The 20,140-nt window shown below is 41.6% G+C and overlaps 1 protein-coding gene across 5 annotated transcripts in view; it reads right to left on the bottom strand.

Moving 5' to 3' along the window:
• The window catches only part of SYT1 (synaptotagmin 1), a 530,829-nt gene that overhangs the window by 165,902 nt on the left and 344,787 nt on the right, over positions 1-20,140 (bottom strand). The gene's annotated exons all lie outside the window — the stretch shown is intronic.

Raw genomic sequence — 20,140 nt, 5'->3', positions numbered from 1 at the left:
GCCATTTTTAAATATATCTATCACCAATAATTCAAATTGCATTATTTAATTTATTTTTCAAAAAGCTATTCTTAAGTGTATTTGACTCATCATAGTCATTTTGCAAAATTGATTATATATATACAGAATGTGTACGAGATGAAGAGGCGGTGCTAGGACAACCTGTAGCCAATCAGAGCATTAAAATGCTAACCGTAGCAAGGGGGTAAATTGTGGCATCAAATGTACTTTATTTTAAATTTGTATTCATCCTTTTTAATTGATTTTACTCATGCCTGTCTCATTCAGGCATTTCGGTAATATCAAATAAATGATGGGTGCCAGTCTGATGCTGCAAATTCTGAAAGAGGAATAAACATAAAATGATAATATATTTCTGTTTTATAAATCACAATAGTTTTGCTTGCATTTTTAAAGGGACTCTTTTCTTGTATGTGTTACATATCCAAACTAAGAAAAATAAAAAAATATATAGGAAGGAAGAGATTCTAATTAAAATCCTGCAGTATCTCAGAAAATAACTATTTGTTTCTAGTATGGCCATATTGTGTGATGATTGCTAGAGGGATACAGTGTTATTGAAAGGTTGCAGGTAAGGTCAGAGTGCACCTTATAATATAGATTTGCCCTGAGGAAGCACAAAGAAAGGTAGACTAAAGAGAGCATCAGGTTACATGAAATGATGTCAGACATGTGTTGTTCTAGTCCAGGACACGCTAAGAATAAAAATTATTGCTGAAGGTTAACTAGGGAATGTTTGCCGCTTACAGAAATTTTCCAATGTCAGACTGTAGGAACCATGATGGAACGTTCTGCAAATGACTTGGGATGCCACATTTACACATTAGGAATTACAAGGCGAAATAAAACAAGTAACTGATGTTTTACCCAATTAAAAACCTCATTACTTTTGACAAAAAGGTGAGGGTTTTGGTGTAGCATATCTATCTAACAAATCAGCAATAACAAAATGAATTAACAAAAACATTCTAAATGCATTATGTAGTACACATTTCTTGTAATTCAGGGCACTTATATAATAATTATATTTACTGAAAAAGACAATTAGGCAAACTGACATTTTTTTTTTCATTTAGACTGTTATGGCTGCTGCAGGTATTATGACAGTGCAATAAAGAAAAACACATTTTCAGAAATATTGTGTCTTTGCATATACTCATATACATTATGTGACAATTGTGATTCTCATATGACCTGAGGTTTACTTAATCCAAGAAAGGCATAATTTGTTTGAAGTACCAAATGCAGTAACAAAAATGAAAAGGCTTCTAGAAAAAAAAGGCACAATGGAACCCAATGGCATGCCAGGATTGAATATTACGACACAGTTGCTTTGTAGCTGCATTTACCAGCCATCATGTGTAGGCACAGTGCTAGTCCCCATCTGTACACACATGGCAATTTATCATCTTATATATCATGGACAAGTCATTTTTAGATTTGCAATTGTAGTATTTTTAATTTAACAAACTTTTTTATTGGGTTTTTACAAGGCAAAGTGGTGATTTACAACTTATCAGAGGGATACGTTGGTATAATTGTAGTATTATGGGTCACACAAAAAAATAAATACTCTAGCTTCTGAAATAGACTGACATGGGCAGGTGTCTATGTAGAATGTGTGTTGCCCAATGCCATTTTAATGATATATGCCGTACATTTGTATTTATGCATACTGTATAGCTATTCCTCATTGCCCAATGGTCCTTCTCAAAGGCTTTGATTGAATCCATGATAGCTAGCTCAGACCAAGTATCAGTAAACCAAAAACAGCAGCAAACACTCAAAAATAAAAAAGAAGGAAAATTACAATAAAGTCTTTTTCATCTACTCCTTAACAGCACTGCCATAGCCCTGTATGGCCACTACATTCTTGAATGTAGGTTAGTTGGTGATATCAACATCTTAAATCCATCTTTTTAGAAAAGGAATAAAGTTCTCCAAATCATAGTAACTGCTTCACTTCGTATGGGCCTAACATTATACATATTTAGTAAGACAGGAGTGGAGAAAAATGAGAGTTGGGGGTATATTTACTAAACTGCGGGTTTGAAAAAGTGGAGATGTTGCCTTTAGCAACCAATCAGATTCTGTAATTTTGTAGAATGTACTATATAAATGATAACTAGAGTCAGATTGGTTGCTATAGGCAACATGTCCATTTTTTTTAAACATGCAGCTTAGTAAATATACCCCTTGGTATTTTCATGGAGATCACTGTTATGTAAATTTGTGGCGCCTAAAAATTATGTGCTGTGAAAATGATGTCAGGTGTGATGTGTGGTTATTTTTTTGCTTGATTATTTTATTTAACACCCATTTGCAGCCATATCATAGGACCAACAAAGGGTTGTTCTGGTACAATCAGTACTTATTTTAAATTAGGTTTCTTTTAAATGGTTCTTTTTTGATACAATTAACTTAAAATGCTTTCAAAGTATCACAAACAAAGAAAATTAATAAAGATGAAAAGGAAAAATAGGGGACATGAAAGAAAATGAGGAAATGAGGACTTGAAAGAATTATCAATCAACAATCAGTTTGGGAAGAGCTGTGATATACTGTGTATTTTACTTCAAAACATAGATGGCATGGGATAGGTTTCCGTGTAATTTGGCACATTGTATCATATTAAAGTACATGTTTGCTATCTTGTAAAAAATAGAGTGAGAAGTGTACAACATTTACAGATAATAGAGATTAATCCTGGGAATGAAAATAATTAGAAAATCCCCCAAATTCAATTAGTAAATAAATATATGGCACTGCTGCACTTTCAAAGACAAAGACACAAACAACAGCTGTAGAATGTCTCTGACTCGCAATATCAAAGGAGAGATCCTCAAAGTCAGCTTCAAACTGGGAAAAAAAGTAAAAGAAGATAGGAAATGAACAGATGCACTGTACACAGAGATTCACAACTTATATGCAATTGCCATTAGCAGGAATATCCTCTCAATTAATATTTGGTATATTTTTATATACAACACAGAGAGTTTGAAACAGCACTGCATGCTGCATTCTCCCACAAACCATGGTGCTGCCCATTTCATGTATCAAATTAAATGAAAAAATTAACCATTAAAGACTGCAAGATACAGACCCTGAATTTCAAAATTACAGATTTATTCTGATCATTAGCCGACCAGGTTTTCTGTTCCGAATAATTTTTGCAGTCCAAAAATGACCAAATAAGCCTACCACAGCTGCCGGTGTATAACCAGCACTATCTTTGCTTTGTTGTTGATGAAACATGATGAAATATCTATTTAAAGCTTTGTTATTGCTGGTAAAAGGAACCATAGATTAAAAGATCATATTTTGAAGAGTGAGTCACAAAGTATTCGGTTGGTGTTTATTGTGTAATTCTGTACAATTAATAGCACCTTATTAACAGCAGAGGATATAAGCCAGCATGGTGTGTTTGTTTGACTCTTCTATTTTCATTGTGCTTTACTATTGTATTATATAGATGTTTTATTCCTTACATTCTCTTCAGCAGAGACATTATTTTCTTCCATTATGTAATTGTTTCTCACTACTGAAATGTATTGTTGCAGCTGAAGAACGGGGTGGGGGGTGCTAAATGTTGTGTACCTTGAAAACCCACTTGTCAAGGTAACAAACTAAATGAGCTTGTAAGAATGTATTTGCTGTCTCTTACTGTGGCACTTAATAGAGATAAAGAGAGATTGTATGGAATGAGCAAGAGAAAACCGTGTGGTTAAGCACACCGTGGACATAATCAATATATTGTGTATTATTACTCAATTTGACTATGGATATGCTCATAGGAATTAGTAGAATGCACCTATAGTTGAAAATAATTTTTAGTGCATATTTCTATATTTCTAGGACTAGGGAACTTGACATACTATACCACTGGATGTAAGGATTCACCCAAATGTGGCTAGTATCTGGCTCATGTTTGGTGTATGGTAGGTCTGCAGAGAGAATACAGAATTCATAAGAGGAGGATGAACTCAGTGGTTTTGTCTTCTTGTGTGAGCTCTGTTGCAGTGTCAAGCAGTCCACAGGCACAGGAAATCCAGTGATTATTAATATCAGTCCTGAGTTAATCTAGACTCTCAAACCCTTCCCAACAACTTATGTTAAGTGAACTCTTGAACCTGGGAATTTAAATTGATAACACACAGCTCTTTATTAATAACAACTACCATCTAGTCACATATTCATAAGAGCATTACAAGTAGGGCAAGTCCTTATGCTTAAAGAACGCCCTATTCATCTCCCTGAGTGGATTATGTCAACTCTCAGCACATTCCTGAAGTGCATGTTGACATCTGAGGCAACAACTGTACCTGTGGCCTACATATATATTTGTTGTCATTATTGCTATAAAATATACTATATTTAAAATTCACAATAAGGTAAGAAAATATGAAACACTTCTGTAATTTGGTGTGTCACGATTTGTCATTCATTTATCATTTTTAGAAACACAACAGTTCAAGAAAATACATTTTAAACACTAGATACATGTTTTCAGAATTGAAGTTAAATGAACTTGTCACACAACATTCAGCCTTTTTCCAGGCAAGACAAAAAGCAGTGAAACTAATTAGTAAAGAAAAGATTTTCTTCACAACAAGACCATTATTCATTCAGTTTAATTGTGTTTTCTAAGTATCATTCCGTACAAACTTAATAAACCTATCAATGGAACAAAAAAGATAAAGACATTTAATTCCAAACAAGCAATGTGAAGGCCATTTGCTAGGGATGCCAATTGAATAATATAAATGAATAACAAGTATTGGATTAATTTTGATATGTACAGTAATATATAATATTAAATGGCAGTTTTTTGTGATGTATAGAATGAAATGAAGATGAATCCAGTCAGAACTTTTTCCACCTTTAATGTGACCTTGTGACCGAGAAAGTTCAAGTGAAAAACAAAAAGATTTTTTTAAGGAAAAATAAGTACAAATAAAACACCTACAAGTCCCTGCTTGCATAAATTTGCACACCCAATCATTACTGTACCCCAGCTATGTTCATAGTTACAGGTCACAGGTAATTCAAAGGTAATTAGCATAAACCTGTCAACAATGAAAGTGATTGTGATTAACCCCAGCTGTTCCTGTAAGATATCCTTGCAGGTTTCTTGTTTGCATCCTACCGGGATGCCCATGGTCTGCAATTTTATTTTTATATTAATTTCCAAGAAAGCTTCTATCTAATATACTACAGCTGTACAGACTTCCATATCTTTCCAAGATTTTAGAAAGTTCATGTGCTAGATTTGCTCTGTCTTCCCAATGTCTGTTTTACTTTAGTATTTGCAGGACCAACCTGGCAGATAATTTCATAAGGCCTTTGCCAATGGGATAAGAGCTTGCTGTCAGCTGTTGAAAGAAGCGCCATTACGGTACTGTTTTGTGATAAACATTTTACTGGAAGCTCTATATATCTTTTAAATACTGGTGTGTAATAGGTGTAAACATTGTGCTATGCTCTTATAATATTGAACATGCTTTATTACATTTTAAACTGGATATTCATTCTTCCTTTTCTAACTCAGAGATACACAACATGTATATAAGCACTTGTGCTTTTATATGGTCATAGGACACCTCAATGGCTGCTAATGTCTTTATATTTTACAGTGGGTGTATATATAAATAAATATATTATTATACTATAAGTCCTTTTGTTTTGAAGAGATCTATGGATTTTTAATATAAAAATTGTACTTCAGCAAGGATATATGTAATATCTGCCTTTCATGTAAAGAATAATATTGCATTTGTTGCTTAGCTTAATAACATTTCAAATGGAATGACAGCCCAAAGCTGGGATCTGTAAGACTTATCAGTTGACATGTTTTACAAGAAATGTGTCTCATCAGAGGTGATATTACACCAACTCACTGAAAGTTGTTGTTACGAAATAGGAGCTCTCCTGTTTGTTTGATCTGTCATCTGTACAATTACTGCTACTACTATGTGTAGGATCATTCCTGCAGTTCACTGATTCAGCCAGTTACTAGGCTAATTGCTACCAGCTTCATTCAACTCTCAGTCTGGCAGCCTCAGGTGTTCAATCACCTATCACACTCATGCAGTTAATCATCCTGCAGTTCTGATTGGTGCTGCTGCTTTTATAAATCTCTTCCTAGCAGCATACCAATGTTGGTGATAGTTCCTGCTTGACCTTGTGTGTTTTGTATCCTGACCTGTTCCGCTATATGTGTTTGACACGGATTGTTTATAGGAATTGCTGTTTTCTCCACTCCTCACTTGTGGCTCTGTTTAATGGATTTGCTCTCATATCGCTACCTGCCCTGACCCCTAGCTTGTTTAAAGAATTCTGCTGTCTCATCTGCTCCTGATGACTGTCTGTCTGGCTCAAAGTTCTGCTGTTTACAGTTTGGTTGCTCACTACCTGCTGCCATGTGCTGTACACTCTATCAGACAAATGCCAGACTAATCCACATTAACCCTTGCCTGCCTGGCTCAGAGTTCTGCTAATATATTCTAGTTGCTCATTAACTCCTACTGTGTTCTGTCCTCTCCACCAGGCAAGTGCTTGATCAACAACTGCTACAACCCGAGCTTAACTCCTAAGGGCAACCGAGTGCTGTGGTACGTAACTAGTTCCTCAGAAAGGGGGCTGCTAAAGGTGAACATCTCATGAAGCAGTTCTACCCGTTTAGGATCTCACCCTACTCTGTTCTTAATAGTTTGATACATTTCCAATATACACCACACTACCTAGTAGGTATGTATATTTTCCCAAATTCGTGCACTGACTGGGGAGAACCCAGCGATAGAGTATAGGAGTAACCAGCAGAGTGAAGTCCAAACAAGGGTCGAGGGCCGGCAGCAAACAGAGTATCCAGTAGACTAGCCGAGGTCAGAGGTCACAGGCAAAATGGCAGCGTCAGAGTCCAGGCAATAAATCAAGGGGCACAGGCAGACAAGCATAGTCAAACATTCAAGCAAAGGTCCACAACGGAAAACAGGATCAAGGATAAAAAGGTACAGAGAGGGAGCAGGCTACAGCACTGGAGCTGAAACTATAACCGGCAGGGAGGGCTTGTCCCTTCCTGCCTTATAAGCAAGTAATGGCCAATCAGAGGTGTCCTGCTTAGCAGGAGGATTTAGCCCAGCTGGGCTTTAACTATTCAATTAGTGCGGACGCGCCCGGCTGCCTAGATGCCGGGACGCGGCGCTAGCAGCTGAGAGCGTCCCGACCGTTGCCTAGGCAACGGCGAGGACCAGGAGGAAATGACGTCCCGGTCGTCATGATGACGGCCGGGACGCTGATCCAGACCCGGAAGTGAGTAGCGGCGGTGCCCAGAGCCGCCGCGGCTCCTAACACCACCATGACAATGTCAAGGGGTGCCTTTAAGTATTGCAGTAGAATTGATGGATTCTGTATGCCTACACTTTTACTTATCATACTGAACATTCCTCATCTATATATTGGCAGGTTTTGAAATGCCCCAGATACTTGAGCCTATTACCAAAGAGGTGCAAGGGCAGCACTCTGCTCACTATTCACATCATTGTTTAATTATTGTATTAATAATTAATTACTTACACATTATAAGGGGTATATTTACTAAACTGCAGCTTTGAAAAAGTGGAGATGTTGCCCATAGCAACCAAATTCTAGTTATTTATTTAGTACAGTCAACAAAATGACAGCTAGAATCTGATTGGTTGATATAGGCAACATTTCCACTTTTTCAAACCTGCAGTATAGTAAATATACCCCCTAAGAATTTAACTAGACACTCAGTTATTGCTGAATTATTTCTTTGTTCATTTTACACCGGTGGGTTGAAATCACGAGGTGCTATTGTGATGAGGGTATTGAGTACGAGTGTCACACAAAAAAATATAGAAAGGGACAAAAATGTAAATCTGAGTCTGTATATTGATAAATATAGAACTATTATGACACAGACATATGAATCTGATCTATATGCAAGCTTGAAATGCATATAAAATTGAACAACAGATTAATAAAGTATGAAGTCTATGCAATAAAGCACCATGGTAAGTTAATTAATAGAGTTGCTACGATTTATTTGGGTCATATTTGTGGAATTAAATTATTGCTTTCAATAATGTGCAGCCTTTATTTATTCTCATATACTCACTCATAACCAGGGGATTAGTAAAATTAATTAGAACATACGAGATGGTTCATGCACTGATGTACGAAACATGAGGTTCTGAGTAGCACAGATTAGTTTCAACTCACAATGTTGTTAATTGTCAGAAATATGTCTTGAGATTAGCATTTTAAATACAGTTCTTGAGATTTTAACGTTGAACTAATCATTTTGGCAACTGGGATTTGAACAGACATAATTCTGGTATCCAATGTTAAAGGAATATATTATGTATCACTCACGCTGACCTAACGATGGTCTATGAGCTGCAAGAAGGATGGCACTCCTAGACCCTTATGTTGTTAAGGGATTTCCATGCTATTATTTCTCATTAGGGTTTAAATGTGATGCAATAATAAATGTACACTACAATCCTCTTTTATTTACATCACTAGAGATATTTTTGCAAAGTGACTGCCTTATTTCAACCCTAAAGAGTTTATCACTTCTAAATAAAAATAGCCTACTTAAAAGCATTAGTTTTTAAATCTTACCAGCAGGAGATCTGTTAAAAGCCTATGCTGTGCTTCCCTTCGGGACTATAGGATTTATCATGGCCTATCAAAGTATAGTAGTGATTTTCAGCAATGGTGTGTGTCAAGGTCCGGGTGACACTTCTAGGCTACAGCAACAATTTGGAAAATCCTTGTCTTGTGATGTTGATGGCGGGATTGAACTTACATAAAATCTTCACCAAGGGATATGAATCTTTTTCTAGCAGGCAGGTGAAAGGGTTGAAGAGTGTTGCATATGGAGATAATGTTCACTCAATTCAACTAAAACTGCATGAGGAATGAAAGAGTAGCAGTACACTATTCAAATTCTCCTGGAATCACCACTACTTATAAGCAAAACTGGAGGTAATCTGAAGACCCTTTCCCACTCCATTCACTTAACTGTTCAGTAAAAACCAGAGCATTTCAAAAAGTCCCCTAAACTTAGACACATTGGGCCTTCAGAGTGAGATTTGCCGATTTGTGTAGTGTATATTTGCATTTTATTCATGCTGTGCATGCTCAGAAAGAGAACGTATGCAACTGTAGCTATTTCGATCTGCAACTTTTTGACAATTATTATTCCTTGCACCTCAAGAGGCATGATGGATGAGGGAAGGCATGTCCTAACATAGGCAATGTAAAGAAAGGGCATGTTCAAGCAATTGCGATCAGATCCAGAATGGATGTAGCTGAAAATTAGGTTTTAATTGTGGGTGATCAGTTGGCAGCACTGATGGGGGGAGCAATTTTCCTTCTCACCCAAGGCGCTAAAAATTGAAGTTATGGTTCTGCCCAGAACTTTACAGATAAAAAGCTGCCAGCTGCTGCCTCTCCATGTCAGCAGCCAGCATCCAGTGTGGGGGGCATCATGGAGTAAAATAGAAAGAGTGACATTATAAATTATTTCTAAGGTTACTTATTTATCTATAAGGCGCCACTGATTCCATAGCGCCAGATACAGAAGCAAGTAACAAATAGATAAGGTAATTCATATATATATATATGTGTACACAGATGAGTGTGAGTCATGCTATGGGGACTCACACAGAGTGCAACAAAAGATGTGACGGGACATATGAGGGAGTCAGACAGTAGACAGACGAGGAACAATAGGTAAAGAGGACCCTGCCTGCGAGAACTTACATTCTAAATGGAGAGGTGGTGAGAGACAGTAGGACCACCAGGGAGAAAATGGAGATGACAGGAAAGGAAGAGGAGTCAATGGATAGAATGGTTAGGAGGGGATAGGATAGGTGAGCGAGAAAAGGTGAGTTTTGAGTGAGTGTTGAAGGACTGAAGGTTGGGGGAGAGATGAGTGAGATGGGATAGGGAGTTCCAAAGATTAGGGGCAGCACGGCAGAAGTCTTGGAGGAGGTAATGAGAGGTGAATTCAGATGGAGGACAGAAGCAGAGCAGAGCAGCTGGGTAGGTATGTACCTTGAATATAGGATATGGATAACTGCACTCCCTTGTGAGTACCTCAACAGAAACAATAGTATGCAGCAGGATCTCCTTGGTGCTAGTAGAAGACATGAGGGTAAGTATGTAGGTGACTAGTGTATAAGCCTAGGCACTGAGGAAAGGTAAGTATGTATATTTGTTAATGGTTGTGGTTCTAGCAGCACAGAATACCGAGGTAACAGGCATATAACGGTACTTAAATGTGTGCACAAATATAAATAGCTATAGACAGTTCTGGCCAGAACAGAGCTAAATGCAATAAATGCATATAGTGAAAATTCACAAATACATCAATAAACAGTATTATACATTATACATATACATTATTTGCCTACAATTGTCCTACCCAACACTTGGAACTTATTCATCAAAGTAAACAGCAATGGACACATGTTGTTATATGCTGCAATACGGTTTAATTATGTATTTTTGAATCTTCAATATATTCATTAATTGCATTTAGCTCTGTTCTGGCCAGAACTATTTATAGCTATTTATTTTTGTGCACATATTAAAGTATCGCTAGATACCTATTACCTTGATATTCTGTGCTGCTAGAACCATAACCATTTACAACTGTACATACTTACCCTCATCTCTTCTACTAGCGCCAATGAGAACCTACTGCATACTATCACGCATGTACCTAGTGACAAGGTCAGAGGGGGAGAAGCATTAGTAAAGGCTTTGTAAGGGACGGTAAGGAGCTTGAACTGAATTCTGAAATGTATAGGGAGCCAATGAAGGGATTTACGAAGAGGAGTAACAGAAGAGGTGCGCTTGGAGAGAAGGTTGAGCCTAGCCACAACATTTTTTTATGGTGTGAAGATCAGAAATGTGAGAGTCAAGAAGGACAGTGAGGTTGCAATAGTCGATACGATAAATAATGAGTGAATGTACCAGGATTTTGGTTGCTTTCTGAGAGTGGAAGGAACAGATTTTTGTGATGTTACAGAGGAGGAAGTGGCAGGATTTTGTAAGGGACTGCATAGGAGGGTAAAGCTAAGGGCTGAGTCAAGGGTGACTCCAAGGCAGCAGTCTTGGGTGACAGGAGAAAGAGTGATATTGTCAACTAAGAAGGAGATATTGGGAGGAATAGCAACATTGGCAGGAGGAAAGATGATGATCTCTGGAGAAGTTGAGTTTTCTGAAGCGCTTTGCAATCCAGGTAGTGACAGCAAAGAGACAGCTAGATACCTGGATAAGGAAGACGAGAGAGAGGTCAGGGGATGAAAGATAGATTTGTGTGTCATCAGCAAAGAGGTGGTATTGGAGGTCAAATGACTGAATGAGTTCACCGAGAGAGTTGGTGTAGAGAGTGAAGAGCAGAGGGCCAAGGCCAGAGATTTGTGAGACTCCAGTAGAAAGGGGAAGGGGGGTGAGAGTCAGAAGCAGACATGCTAAAAGAGTGACCAGAGAGGTAGGAGCTAAACCAGGAGAGAGCGGTTTCGCAAAGACCTAGTGATTAAAGGGTGGTGAGGAAAAGAGAATGATCGACTGTGTCAAAAGCAGCAGAGAGGTCAAGGAGTACAAGAAGGGAGAAGTGAACTTTGGACTTAGCTGAGAGTAAGTTGTTTGTGACTTTAGTTAGGGCAGTTTCAGTTGCGTGAAGGGGTGGAAGCCAGACTGGAGAGGGTCAAAAAGAGAGTGAGAAGAGAGAAATTTGGTTAGACGATTGAAGACAAGTTGTTTGAGAATTTTAGAAGCAAAGTAAAGCAGAGATATTGAGTAATAGCTTGAGAGACAGGATGGGTCAAGGGAGGGTTTCTTGAGAATAGGGAAGATGAGCGCATGCTTAAAGGCCGACGGGAAGATACCAGTGGAGAGAAAGGCTAAAGAGGTGAGCAAAATGATTGTCACTCACCGGACCGTGAGTGCCTCTTCCCGGACATTTAGGAACCGTGGCCGTCCACCATCCTGAGGGTCTGCGCATGCGCAGCCCTTTTTCTATACTTCAGTGTATACCCCTTTAACTTAATTGGCAGATCAGGCAACCTCCCTATATTAAGCACCTGTGGTCACTACCACGTTGCCTGATCTTGGAGTCTCATTCCTCATGAGTCTCTGAAGGTGTTCCTGTATTTCTCGTGTATTCAGCGCTGCTGATTCCTGTGGTTTCCAAACCACTTCTACTTCTGTGGTTTCCATACCACTTCTACCATCAACTGTATCATCAGGACTGTTTGCTGATTCTTATCCGCTGCCTCCGTGCACTACAGTCTTCTAAACCACTTCAACGTTATGTTATATCTATGTGACTGTTTACTCATTGCTATCCGCTGCCTCCGTGCACTCCAGCTTTTACCTCACTCACCTGCTTCTCATCAAGTCTGTTTGCTGATTGCTATCCGCTGCCTCCGTGCACTACAGTCTCCTGCTTGCAACTCGCCTGTGTTTAACATCGTGACTGCCAGCTGACTACTATCCGCTGCCTCTGTGCACTACAGTCTCCTGCTTGCAACTCGCCTGTGTTCAACATCGTGACTGCCAGCTGATTACTATCCGCTGCCTCCGTGCACTACACTCTCATCTCATCTTTGCTGTGCCTTCCTCGAGACTGCCGCTTTTCATTACCATCTGCTTCACTTCGTGATCTACAGCTCCTGCCCTGCGCTGCACTCCTGTTTCCCATCGCTGTTGGTTCCTGTGGTTGCTACTGGTTACCTCCGTGTGCCGCTGAGTCCTGCCGCTGTGGTCAGCGCTATCGTCCATCTCCTGCTGATCCACTCTCCACGCCTTCACGTGTTCCACTGGCCTCTACCCTCCTGTCAGCATTGGATTTGTATCTCTTCTACTACCCTCTGCTGGATCATCTCCATTCTCCTGGGTTTCCTATGAGTCCAGTTCCACGTGTTGCTGACTCCTGTGGATTCGTGTCCCTGTCGGTCTACTCACCTGTGCGCTGCACCTGCTAGACCGCTGCTTCTCCTATCCAGGGACTTCCTATCCAGTCGGTCTCCAGCCGCTCAGGTACCGCTGCAATTCCATCTGACTGCTACTGCTGAACCACGGTATGCATACTTCTCATTGACTGTGCTGTGTATTGCATATCTTGCTGGACTGTGTTTGGTTCTCTCTGGAGTCTGCTATCCGCTGAGTCTATTGCCATCATTGACTGTGTTATCATTGTGCTGGACTACTTCAAGAGACTTTCTAGATTGCAGACCTGATCAGTCATTTACATATATATATACCTATATTGTGCATATTACTGTGGATCGTGTATAAGGTGCCTGTGTATATCCTGTGTTGCAGTCTTCCCCCGTGCACCTCCTCACATATATATGCAGTGGTACAACTTGCTGATGTCAGACCACTGATCCCTGTTTCCGGTATTACCTGTTCCATTATTCTCTCACATAGCAGTGGTACAACTTGCTACCGCAGACCACTGTACCTCCACTTGGATTCCATTCCTTCACTCAGACAGCGGTACAACTTGCTACCCGCAGACCGCTGACTCTCATCACCTCCTTGTTTCTGTTGGACATTCCTCCTCACTATAGCAGTGGTACAACTTGCTACCGCAGACCACTGACTACCTTCACGTGTCCTTGTCCATACAGTTCCTTGTGTATCATTACCTCATTATTACCAGTGTTGCTAGTCATAGACTTTCCTGAGCATCTCATCGGCCATCATTTCATGTTCCGTGATCACCCAGCTACCAGAGTACCCTATTACCATCTACATTGCTCTGGTAAGCCTACCATCTGGTGATCCCTGGGTAAAGACTCCTAGTGCCCGTGACAGTAAGATCAGGCCATGACAGACCCAGATGTGGAACCTACCGCTATAGAGATGCTGCGGTATCTGGTTACCCGTATGGAACAACAAGATGTTCGTCAACAACAGTTGCTGCAATGTTATCAGACTTTAGTCGCCCAAGTAACTTCTGTGCCAAAGGTAGCAGCCACTGTTGATCCTTCTGTGTCGTCATCTTCTTCCCCTGTGCCATCCCAGGTGTCTACTGCTTCCACGCTACACCTGCCTACTCCGTCAAAATATGATGGAGACCCCAAAACCTGTAGGGGTTTTCTTACTCAATGCTCAGTTCATTTTGAGCTCCAACCTCAAAATTTTTCTACCCATCGTTCCAGAGTGGCCTATCTTATTTCATTGTTTTCTGGACAAGCCCTCGCATGGGCTTCCCCTCTGTGGGAAAGAAACGATCCATTGTTACAGGATAGTGCCGAATTTATTTCCACGTTCCGAAGTGCATTCGATGAACCAGGTCGTGTTATTTCCGCTGCATCCAGCATTCTCCGTCTTCGCCAAGGATCTCGCACTGTGGCTCAGTACGTCATTCAATTTAGGATTTTAGCCTCTGAACTTCAGTGGAACACTGAAGCACTAGTTGCCGCCTTCTGGCAGGGGCTTTCCGATAAAATTAAAAACGCACTGACTTCACAAGAACTACCCTCCTCTTTAGAAGATTTGATCTCTCTTTGCCATCGGGTAGACCTGAGGTTTCGTGAAAGAGAACCTGAGAAAACAACTTCGGTTAAAACACCTCCTCTCTCAAATCCTCAATTTCACCCAGCTTCATCTCCGGTGATACCCATGGAGATAGGTCGCTCCAAATTAACGTTAGAGGAGAGGGACCGAAGAATAAAGAATAGACTTTGTATCTATTGTGCCGATTCTACGCATATGCTCAATTCTTGTCCCAGAAGATGCCGGGCTCTAACCAATACTGGGGAGATAAGGTTAGGGTTCCTGCAGTCCTCTCCATCGTCTATGAAATCTAAAGTCTGCGCTTTTGATGTGACTATTTCCTTTGCTACCAAAACCTTTGAGTCACAGGCATTGATTGATTCCGGAGCAGCAGGAAATTTTATTTCCAAATCATTAGTAAATCAATGGTCTCTACCAGTGATTACCTTAAAAACACCCATTACTGTGACGGCTATAGATGGATCACGTCTCATCAACGGTCTCATCACCCAGAGTACGTCTCCAGTAACCCTTCAGATTGGTGCCCTGCATCATGAAGAAATATCGTTTTTGATCCTTCCTGTTACGACAAGTCCGATTGTCTTAGGCCTTCCATGGCTTCAGTGTCATTCTCCCCAGATTGACTGGCGCACTTCTCAAGTTATATCTTGGGGAGCTGAATGTCATCATCGTTGCCTCTCTCAAGTGGTTTCATTCAAAAGACAGCATTCGTCTATTCCACCAGGTCCTCCTCCACAGGATCCTTCATCTACGGATCTGTGTGATAAGGTTCAGTCTGAACGCCTTCCTTCTCATCGGGCGTTCGTGACGTCATCGGACGTTGAAGATGGATCTCAGGAGCCATCTTCAAAAAGTCAAGTGCTGGTGGTTCACGGTCACCATCCGTCTTTTCCGGAATTTCCTGCCCTCCCTCCCACCCAAGTTCCTGCTGTGGAGACTGCTTGTCAGACCTTCAAAAATATCTGGTCTCAGGTTAGAACCTGTTTGAAGAAGACATCTGTCAAATATAAATCTTTCGCTGATAAGAAGAGGCGGGCTATTCCACCACTAAAAATTGGAGATCGTGTCTGGTTATCCACAAAAAATATTCGTTTGAAGGTTCCATCCATGAAATTCGCCCCTCGTTTTATTGGTCCATATAGGATCATTCAAGTTATCAATCCAGTATGTGTGAAACTCCTTCTTCCTAAGAGTCTTCGGATTTCTAATGCCTTCCATGTATCTTTGCTCAAACCTCTTATTATCAACCGTTTTTCAACTCCTCCCTCAGCTCCGCAGCCAGTTCAAGTCCATCAGGAGGAGGATTTTGAGATTACCGAGGTACTAGATGCAAAAATTTCGCGAGGAGTCCTCCACTTCCTCGTTCATTGGAAGGGCTTTGGTCCTGAGGAGCGCTCTTGGATCAAAGCTGAAGATCTTAATGCTCCTGCCCTTTTGAAGAAGTTTTACTCCAAAAATCCGGACAAGCCCGGTTCCAGGCGTTCTGTGCCCACCTTTAAAAGGGGGGGTACTGTCACTCACCGGACCGTGAGTGCCTCTTCCCGGACATTTAGGAACCGTGGCCGTCCACCATCCTGAGGGTCTGCGCATGCGCAGCCCTTTTTCTATACTTCAGTGTATACCCCTTTAACTTAATTGGCAGATCAGGCAACCTCCCTATATTAAGCACCTGTGGTCACTACCACGTTGCCTGATCTTGGAGTCTCATTCCTCATGAGTCTCTGAAGGTGTTCCTGTATTTCTCGTGTATTCAGCGCTGCTGATTCCTGTGGTTTCCAAACCACTTCTACTTCTGTGGTTTCCATACCACTTCTACCATCAACTGTATCATCAGGACTGTTTGCTGATTCTTATCCGCTGCCTCCGTGCACTACAGTCTTCTAAACCACTTCAACGTTATGTTATATCTATGTGACTGTTTACTCATTGCTATCCGCTGCCTCCGTGCACTCCAGCTTTTACCTCACTCACCTGCTTCTCATCAAGTCTGTTTGCTGATTGCTATCCGCTGCCTCCGTGCACTACAGTCTCCTGCTTGCAACTCGCCTGTGTTTAACATCGTGACTGCCAGCTGACTACTATCCGCTGCCTCTGTGCACTACAGTCTCCTGCTTGCAACTCGCCTGTGTTCAACATCGTGACTGCCAGCTGATTACTATCCGCTGCCTCCGTGCACTACACTCTCATCTCATCTTTGCTGTGCCTTCCTCGAGACTGCCGCTTTTCATTACCATCTGCTTCACTTCGTGATCTACAGCTCCTGCCCTGCGCTGCACTCCTGTTTCCCATCGCTGTTGGTTCCTGTGGTTGCTACTGGTTACCTCCGTGTGCCGCTGAGTCCTGCCGCTGTGGTCAGCGCTATCGTCCATCTCCTGCTGATCCACTCTCCACGCCTTCACGTGTTCCACTGGCCTCTACCCTCCTGTCAGCATTGGATTTGTATCTCTTCTACTACCCTCTGCTGGATCATCTCCATTCTCCTGGGTTTCCTATGAGTCCAGTTCCACGTGTTGCTGACTCCTGTGGATTCGTGTCCCTGTCGGTCTACTCACCTGTGCGCTGCACCTGCTAGACCGCTGCTTCTCCTATCCAGGGACTTCCTATCCAGTCGGTCTCCAGCCGCTCAGGTACCGCTGCAATTCCATCTGACTGCTACTGCTGAACCACGGTATGCATACTTCTCATTGACTGTGCTGTGTATTGCATATCTTGCTGGACTGTGTTTGGTTCTCTCTGGAGTCTGCTATCCGCTGAGTCTATTGCCATCATTGACTGTGTTATCATTGTGCTGGACTACTTCAAGAGACTTTCTAGATTGCAGACCTGATCAGTCATTTACATATATATATACCTATATTGTGCATATTACTGTGGATCGTGTATAAGGTGCCTGTGTATATCCTGTGTTGCAGTCTTCCCCCGTGCACCTCCTCACATATATATGCAGTGGTACAACTTGCTGATGTCAGACCACTGATCCCTGTTTCCGGTATTACCTGTTCCATTATTCTCTCACATAGCAGTGGTACAACTTGCTACCGCAGACCACTGTACCTCCACTTGGATTCCATTCCTTCACTCAGACAGCGGTACAACTTGCTACCCGCAGACCGCTGACTCTCATCACCTCCTTGTTTCTGTTGGACATTCCTCCTCACTATAGCAGTGGTACAACTTGCTACCGCAGACCACTGACTACCTTCACGTGTCCTTGTCCATACAGTTCCTTGTGTATCATTACCTCATTATTACCAGTGTTGCTAGTCATAGACTTTCCTGAGCATCTCATCGGCCATCATTTCATGTTCCGTGATCACCCAGCTACCAGAGTACCCTATTACCATCTACATTGCTCTGGTAAGCCTACCATCTGGTGATCCCTGGGTAAAGACTCCTAGTGCCCGTGACAATGATGATAGGCATTGAGAGCAAGGAGCCGAGGAACTTGGAGGGGACAGGATCAAGAGGACAGGTTGTAGAAAAAGAGGAGGAGAGAAGAGAGAGAATCTAGGAACAGGAGGGTAGGAGCCAAGGGTGGCAGAGTGAGTGATACAGAGAACAGGTGCGGATTTTTTCAATTTTGTCTTTGACGTAGATAACAAGCCAAGACCAGTAATGGACGATGGTGTGAGGACGTGGGGGAGGACACATTAGAGAATTGATGGTAAAAAGGCATTGGGGTTTATTGGACATGGGGAAGATGAGGGATGTGAAATAGGTTTGTTTGGCAAGAGAGATAGCAGAATAGTATGAGGAAAGGATGAATTTAAATTGGATGAGGTCAGCAATGGAGCTGGAGTTTCTCCATTGGCGTTCAGAGGAGTGGGAGCACTTTTGGAGGAGACGAGTAAGAGGGAAGTGCCATGGTTGGGGTTTAACTTGGCAGGGACAAAGTGGGGTGGCTGGGGCTGTAGTATCAATGGCAACAGAGAGTGTGGTGTTGTAAAGAAAGACTGCAGCATTGGGACATGATAGCAAAGATATGGGAGCGAGTAATGGTTTGAGGGAGGATGCAAAGGAGATGGGGTCAATGCTGTTGCGCTGTTGATGGGAGAACACTAGGTCAAAGGGGTGGCAGAAGTTGTCCATTGGGAGAAGTCATAGGATGAAGTAAGAGTTTTTAGAGGCAGCGGTAGTAATAGGAGAGTCGGTAGGGATGTTAAAAACCCCAATGATAATAGTGGGAAGTTCAGAAGTGAGGAAATGGGAAAGCCAGGCAGCAAAGTTATCAAGAAATTGGTAAAAGGGGCCAGGGGGACGATAGAAGACAGCAACATGAAGGTGGAGAGGGAAGAAGAGGCGGATGGAGTGAATTTCAAAGGAGTAGAAGGAGAGGGAGGGTTCAGAGGGAATAATGCTGAAGGTGTAGCCAGGAGACAGTAGGACACCTACACCACTTCCTTGGTGGTCCACAGGATGGGAAGTGTGGGAGAAGGAGAGACCCCCATGGGAGAATTCAGCAGGGGAAGCAATATCAGAGGGGAAAATCCACATTTCAGTAAGGGCCAGGAGAAAAAAGGACTGGGAAAGGAAGAGGTCATGAATGGGATTGAGTTTGGTGAAGACAGATCTTGCATTCCAGAGCGCGCAGGAGAGGGGAAGATGAATAAGAGGTAGGATGGGAATAAGGTTGGTGGGATTGGATGCTTGGGGGGGGGAAAGAGTGGTATTTGTTGGAGGGACAGCGGATAGAGTGGATAAGCTTGGGTCTATAGTATGTAGTGATGATGTGGGGAACCATGTGGGGGAGTGTGTGATAGTGTTGAATGAAGAGTAATAAGGTACAGGAGATGTAGCAACTGAGACCTTGCAGAGTTATGAAATAGGAGAGAGGGCCAAGGTCCAGTCCAAATCCATTACAGACTCAGTTACAACTCACCATACTTGTGATGGTAGGCAAAGCTTTGAATAGGCTTGACAATACAATGAATTAGATCGAAGACTGAAACAGCTGTAGCAGGGAGAGGGAATGGCCGAGTAATTAGAACAGCAGGCTGATTAAACAGAGGGAATATTGCAGTGAAATAAACTGACAGATAAAACACATTTTCTTGAGGTGAGAAGTAAATTTCAGATTAAAGTTCAGAGTTCAAAACAGAGTTCTTGAGATGTGAAGTGTCCAGCCAGGGAGGGATGGGAACATCAGGAGTAAAATATGGAGTTGCAGGTGAATCCTGAATGTTGTCCTCATGTAGCTGTGTTTCCTGGTAGAATGTTTCCCTCCTGTTCCCCAATTGTTCAAGTCTTTTGTTATTTTTTGCTTTGCTATACAAAACAGTGTATGCACTTGTAACAAATACACACTGGCTGGCACAGCCTCTATCTTGGTCTCAAGTAACAGAATTGCACTTTAATGCAGTTATCACACAATGGAACATATGGTGGAGGTGGGGGGGAGTGGTGATTAAGCTTAGAAAGAGTCATTAAAGTCTCAATTTTGTCCTAAAATTTTCCCGGCTTTTATCTGTAAAAAAAGACAATAGAACGCATATCTGAGGCTACACATGATGGAGCAATACATGAAAAAACATAATGCATAAGAACATCAATG

This window comes from Mixophyes fleayi, chromosome 4 (genome assembly GCF_038048845.1).
Source record: "Mixophyes fleayi isolate aMixFle1 chromosome 4, aMixFle1.hap1, whole genome shotgun sequence".
Taxonomy (NCBI): Eukaryota; Metazoa; Chordata; class Amphibia; order Anura; family Limnodynastidae; genus Mixophyes; species Mixophyes fleayi.
Note: the sequence above shows the minus strand (reverse complement) of the source record. Positions and strands in the feature narration are given on the sequence as shown.